Below are 6,720 nucleotides of genomic sequence, written 5' to 3' on the forward strand. Positions count from 1 at the left end.
CCCTCCGACAGTGCGGCACTCCCTCAGCACTGACCCTCCGACAGTGCAGTGGTTACCCTGTGATATGCAGCGTACTGCCCTGGTAGTCCCTCTGCAGGAATTTCTGACACTCTCTCTCTGTCTCTGTCTCTCTCTCTCTGTGCCTCAGTTGTTGTTGGCAGCATGACCTGTGTTACGGGAAGATTGAATCGGATGGGAAGTGCCGATGGTTTGAGTATCCGTACTGGACACACTATTCATGGAGCTGTCGCCAAGGGCACTCGCTGACCTGTTGTAAGTGATTGGTTTGTTGATGTCGGGGTTTCTGTGCTGGGGTGGTGGGGGTAATGGGGGGATGGGGGTATGGGGGGATACGGCTATCCATCTCTTAAACACTCACCAACATACAGAAACCAAATATGGACCATCATAGCCTGAGTGTTAACATTTGCGGGACCATTCCACCCCTCTATACTAGCACATCAATTTGGAGCTCTCTGAATTCCAAGCCCCTGTCCCTGCCCTTTCTGCACGTAGGTGTGAACTCTATCAGCTCACAGGCTTTCCCCGATGGTTTATAAAAGTATTTCCGGTCTCTGCCTCAGCAGCTGTTGTCAATGTGGTATGAACTACTCTCTCTCTCTCTCTGTCTCTCTGTCTCTCTCTGTCTCTCTCTCTCTCTGTGTGTGTCTCTCTCTGTCACTCTTTCTCTCTCTGTGTCTCTCTCTCTCTCGCTCTCTGTCTCTCTTTCTCTCTCTGTCTTTCTCTGTCTCTCTCTCTCTCTCTGTGAGTGAAAATGTTTGTCCAACTTCCCCTTTCTTGGCTGCAACCCCAGCTTAGAGATCCTGTTTGTGAATCGTCAGCCTCACCGTTTCAAAACCCATGACCATCTTCTTTCACTCCCCCCTGTGCCAGTGACACGTTACTAAATCACGGAATCTTACAGCACAGTAGGAGGATATTCTGCCCATTGTGGTCATGTTGATTCAATTAAATCATGCTCAAAACTCCCTCCACTGTCCCCGCAGCCCCAGAAATCTCACACTTCTTTATTTTCAATTCCCCTTTGACTCATTTTTCTCAACTTGCTCCCTCCACCCTTTCTGGCCATACCCAATTATTCGTTGCATAAAGAATATTCCCCTCATCACTACCCCACCCCAACTCAGTTTTCCTAACTCTCTCTGATTTGTGTCTCTCTGGTTTTCAACGCCACTTCAACCTAAATCACTTCCTTTTTTAGGAAAACCCTTAGTGAATTTGAATAACTCAAATGAATCTTCCCTTTACATTCAAACATGAAAACACAGAATAGACCATTCAGCCCCTTGAGCCTGCCACCCCATTCAATAGGATCCTGGCTGATCTGACTGTGACCTCAAACCCACATTCCCACTGACCCCTGATAATCTTTCATACCCTTGTTCTTTCTGAGCAACAATCTGTCTCTGCGTTAATAATATTCACGGACTCTGCATCAGCCACTTTTTCAGGCAGAGAATTCCAAAGATTCACATCTGTCTAAGAGAAGGAACATTCTCCTCATTTCTGTCTTAAATGGGTAACTCCTCACTTAGGAAACATTTTCTCTCCATCCACCCAGTCACATCCCCTCAGGATCTTATCTGTTTCCATCAAGTCACGTCTTATTGACCAGTGGATACGCATCCAGTCTGTCCAATCTTTCATCATGAGACAACTCATCCATTCCAGGGATTAATCTGGGAAATCCTCTAAACTGCCTCCAGCACATTAACATCCTTCCTTAAATAAGGACACAGCTAATGTATGCAGTACACCAGATGAGATTCACCAAAGCCCTGCATAACTGAAGCATCACAATAACATATAGGAGCAGAATTAGGCCATTCAGTCCATGGGGTCTGCTCTGTAATTCAATCATGGCTCATATGTTTCTCATCCTTATTTTCCTATCTTCTTACCATAACCCTCGATCCCCTTACTAATCAAGAGCCTAGCTATCTCTGTCTTAAATACACTCAATGACCTGCCCTCCACAGCCCTCTGTGACAATGAGTTCCACAAATTCACCACCCTCTGGCTGAAGAAATTCCTCCTCATCTCAGTTCAAAAGGGTCAGCCCTTCACTCTGAGACTGTGCCCTCAGGTCCTAGTCTCTTCTCCAAGTGTGGACAACTTTTCCAGAGGGAGGTGATGGCCTAATGGTATTATCGCTGGACTGTTAATCCAGAGACCTGATAATGTTCTGGGGACCCAGGTTTGAAACCTGCCACAGCAGATAGTGGAATTTGAATTCAATAAATATCTGGAATTAAGAATCTAATGGCGACCATGAATCCATTGTCGGTTGTTGGAAAAACCCATCTGGTTCACTAATGTCCTTTAGGGAAGGAAACTGCCATCCTTACATGATCTACATGTGACTGTAGATCCACAGCAATGTGATTGACTCATAACTGCCCTCAGGGCAATTAGGGATGGGCAATAAATGCTGCCTGCTCAACGATGCCCTCATCCCGCGAATGAATGAATAAAGGAAAAAAAAAACAACTCTATCCAGGCCTCTCACTATTCTAACAGTTTCAATCAGATTCCACCTCATCCTCCATCAAGTTACAGACCCAGAGTCCTCAACAGCTCTTTATAAGTCAAGCCTTCATCCCTGCGATCATTTTTGTAAACTTCCTCTGGAACCCTTCCAACACCAGCACATCCTTCCTTATATATGGGGCTCAAAACTGCTCACAATATTCCAACTGAGGACTGACCTGATCAGGTGTACCCTAGACCTCCGTGGGAAGCTAGAGAAGCGATTGCTGGGCCCCTTGCTGAGATATTTGTATCATCGATAGCCACAGGTGAGGTGCCAGAAGGCTGGAGAGTGGCTAATGTGGTGCCACTATTTAAGAAAGGTGACAAGGAAAAGTCAGGGAACGATAGACTGGTGAGCCTGACATCGGTGGTGGGCAAGTTGTTGGAGGGAATCCTGAGGGACAGGATTTATATGTATTTGGAAAGGCAAGGACTGATTAGGGACCGTCAACATGGCTTTGTGCTTTTTTTGGAGAAGTCACGGATAGGATTGATGAGGGCAGAGCGGTGGGTGTGACATTTATGGACTTCAGTAATGCATTCGATAAGGTTCCTCATGGTAGACTCGTTAGCGAGGTTAGATCACATGGAATACCGGGGCAACCAGCCATTTGGATACAGAACTAGCTCAAAGGTAGAAGACAGAGGGTGGTGGTGGAGGGTTGCTTTTCAGACTGGAGGCCTATGACCAGCGGTGTGCCGCAAGGATCGGTGCTGGGTCCACTGCTTTTTGTCATTTATATAAATGACTTGGATGTGAACAGAGCACATATAGTTAGTAGGTGTGCAGGTGATACTAAAATTGGAGGTGTAGTGGGCAGCGAAGAAGGTTACCTCAGGGTACAACAGGACCTTGATCAGATGGGCCAATGTGCCAAGGAGTGGCAGATGGAGTTTAATTTAGATAAATGTGAAGTGCTGCATTTTGTAAAAGCAAATCAGGACAGGACTTATACACTTAATGGTAAGGTCCTGGGAAGTGTTGCTGAACAAAGAGACCTTGGGGTGCAGGTTCATAGTACCTTGAAAGTGGAGTAGCAGGTAGACAGGATAGCCATTATTGGTCAGTGCATTGAGTATAGGAGTTGGGAGGTCATGTTGCGGCTGTACAGGACATTGGTTAGGCCACTTTTGGAATAATGTGTGCAATTCTAGTCTCCCTGCCATAGGAAAGAGGTTGTGAAAGTTGAAAAAGGGTTCAGAAAGTATTCACAAGGATGTTGCCAGTGTTGGACTGTTTGAGTTATAGGGAGAGGCTGTATAGGCTGGGGCTATTTTCCTTGAAATGTTGGAAGCTGAGGGGTGACCTGAAAGAGGTTTATAAAATCGTGAAGTGCATGGATAGGTTGAATGACCAAGGTCTTTTCCCCAGGGTGAGGGAGGCCAAAACTAGAGGGCATAGGTTTAAGGTGAGCGGGGAAAGATTTAAAAGGGACCTGAGGGGCAACTTTATCACACAAAGGGTGGTGTGTGTATGAAATGAGCTGCCAGAGGAAGTGGTGGAGGCTGGTACAGTCACAACATCTAAAAGTTATCTGGATGGGAATATGAAGACAAGGGTTTGGAGGGATATGGGTCAAATGCTGGCAAATGAGACTAGATTAATTTAGGATATCTGGTGGGCATGGACAAGTTGGACCGAAGGGTCTGTTTCCATGCTATGCATCTCTATGACTTTATAACCAGAGCCGTATACAGCCTCAGCAGTACATCTCTGCCCTTGTATTCTAGCTCTCTTGAAATGAATGTTAACATTGCATTTGCCTTCCTAACTGTCAACTGAACCTTCATGTTAACCTTCAGAGAATCCTGAACACTGACTCCTAAGTCCCTTTGTGCTTCAGATTTCAGAAACCCCCATTTAGAAAATAACCTCCCTACTTTGCATTCAATTCCCCTCCCAATAAAATACAATATTTTATTCGCTTTTCTGATTCCATGCTGTACCTGCAGACTAACCTTCCATGATTCCTGCACTATTGATGTCAGGCTGAGGGGGCTATAATTCACTGCTTTCTCTCTATCTCCCTTTTAAACAGTCAGGTTACATTAACCACCCTCCAATCTGCAGGAACTGTTCCAGAGGCTATAGAATTTTGGAAGATGACCACCAACGCATCCTTTATTTCTAGGGCCACTTTCTTAAGTACTCTGGGATCTAGGTTATAAGGATCTGGGCTTTTATTGGCCTTTAATTCCATAAATTTACCCAGCATCATTTTGCTACAAATAAAGATTTGTTTCAGTTCCTCCCTCTCACTAAACCCTGTGTGCTCCATCGTTTTTGTCTTCACAAAGTAAGCTGCAAACAAAATTTGGTCTGCCATCTGTTTGTTGTCCCCTGTTTCTGACAGAAAGGGATATGATGTTGAACCTTAGCAATACAATAAACATTAATCACCAACTAGATACAAAAAGTTAGGAAATGCAAAAGCAAACAGAGCACCTTTCTCTCTTTCTTTCCCACTCTCTTAGTCACCCAGCTGCCAATATTCTGTTGTACACTGCACTGAACTGCTCGTTTTTTATGCTTCAGGTGTCCCAGTTAGAGGAGAACTGGTTTTAATTGATTGATATTGTCACGTGCACTGAGGTACAGTGCAAAGCTTTGTTTACGAGCGGTACAGGCAGATCATAGTAAGCAAGGATGTACAGATCAAAAAGATGTAGACAGAGCCATACGGGTTACATTGCACAGGGCGTGCGCTGGACAAAATCAATGTTAGCAAGATCAGTGTTATTTGAGGCTAGGGAGTCCATTCACCAGTCTGATAATGGCTGGGAAGAAGCTGTTCCTGTACCTGCTCGTGTGTGTTCAGGCTTCTGTACCTTCTGCCTGATGGAAGAGGCTGTAGGAGATCATTACCAGGATCCCAGCTTTGCCAACGTTGAGAGAGAAGTTATTCTCATTGCACCACATCACCAAGTCCTCTCTCTCCCTTCTGTATTTTGGCAAAACTAAAGAACAGATCATTGACTTCAGAAAGAAAGGAGCAGAATATGCCCCCTCTACATCAATGGCACTGAGATTGAAAGGGTGGAGAGTGTCAAGTTTCTCAGAATGCCAATACCCGATGACCTTTCCTGGATTTCCCATGTAGATGTGACAGTCAAGAAGGCACAACAACGCCTCTTCTTCCTCAGGCGGCTCAGGAAATTTGGCCATGTCCATAAGGTCCCTCACCAACTTCTACAGATGCCCCATTGAAAGCATACTGTCCGGGTGCATAACGGCCTGGTACGGAAACTGCTCTGCCCAGGACCGTAAGAAACTACAGAAGGTGGTGTGCACAGCCCAGACCATCACGGAAGCCAACCTTCCATCCATGGACTCCATTTACATGGCTCGCTGCTGTGGAAAGACAGCCAACATCAAAGACCCATCACACCCCGGTAATGACCTCCTACAGCCTCTTCTGTCAGGCAGAAGGTACAGAAACCTGAACACACGCACCAGCAGGTTCAGGAACAGCTTCTTCCTGGCTGTTATCAGACTGTTGAATGGATTTCTAGCCTCAAACAATACTGATCTTACTAACATTGATCTCGCCTAGCGCATGCCCTGTGCAATGTAACCGGTATGCCTCTGTCTAAGTCTGGTTTTAATGGCTTCTTGAATGAACAAATCCCAACTTTTGGAATCTGTTACGGAAGTGATGCGTCAAATAGTCTCTCTCTATTGTGTAAAATTTCTATTATTCTGACTGGCCTTCTGGAAGAGACTTTGTGAAAATTCTGCTTAAGTTTGGATGATAGAATGATGCAGCAGTCTCGAAGGGCTGAATGGCCCACTGCTGCTCTTAATTCAGATGTTTGTCTGAATTTTATAATTTATACTGACTGTGGATATTCATTGCCAACTATAAATAAAATTAGAGTTGTGCAAAAAGATTAACTGACAGCATTGTCTGCTCAAAGAAGGACAATCACAGTGCCTCCAGACTCTCCACATTCTCTGAACTCCCTCATCCCGGGTCCCATCCAAGTGAATCCCCTCCACATCCTCCGCAAGACCCTGACATCCTTCCAAAAGTACAGGCTCCACAATCGAACAAAATCTCCCCAAGTTAGGGCCATGCACAGCAGATTGTTGGCTATACTGATGCTTACAAACAAGCACAGCATTATGGAAATTGTCACGTTTAGAGTTTGTGAAGACATGACTGA

The 6,720-nt window shown here is 45.2% G+C and overlaps 1 protein-coding gene across 1 annotated transcript in view; it reads right to left on the reverse strand.

Annotated features, from left to right (window-relative positions):
- Positions 1–6,720, reverse strand: part of LOC125483539 — a 13,705-nt gene that overhangs the window by 2,435 nt on the left and 4,550 nt on the right. The window lies entirely within an intron of this gene.

Source organism: Rhincodon typus, chromosome 7 (genome assembly GCF_021869965.1).
Source record: "Rhincodon typus isolate 14 chromosome 7, sRhiTyp1.1, whole genome shotgun sequence".
Classification (NCBI taxonomy): Eukaryota; Metazoa; Chordata; class Chondrichthyes; order Orectolobiformes; family Rhincodontidae; genus Rhincodon; species Rhincodon typus.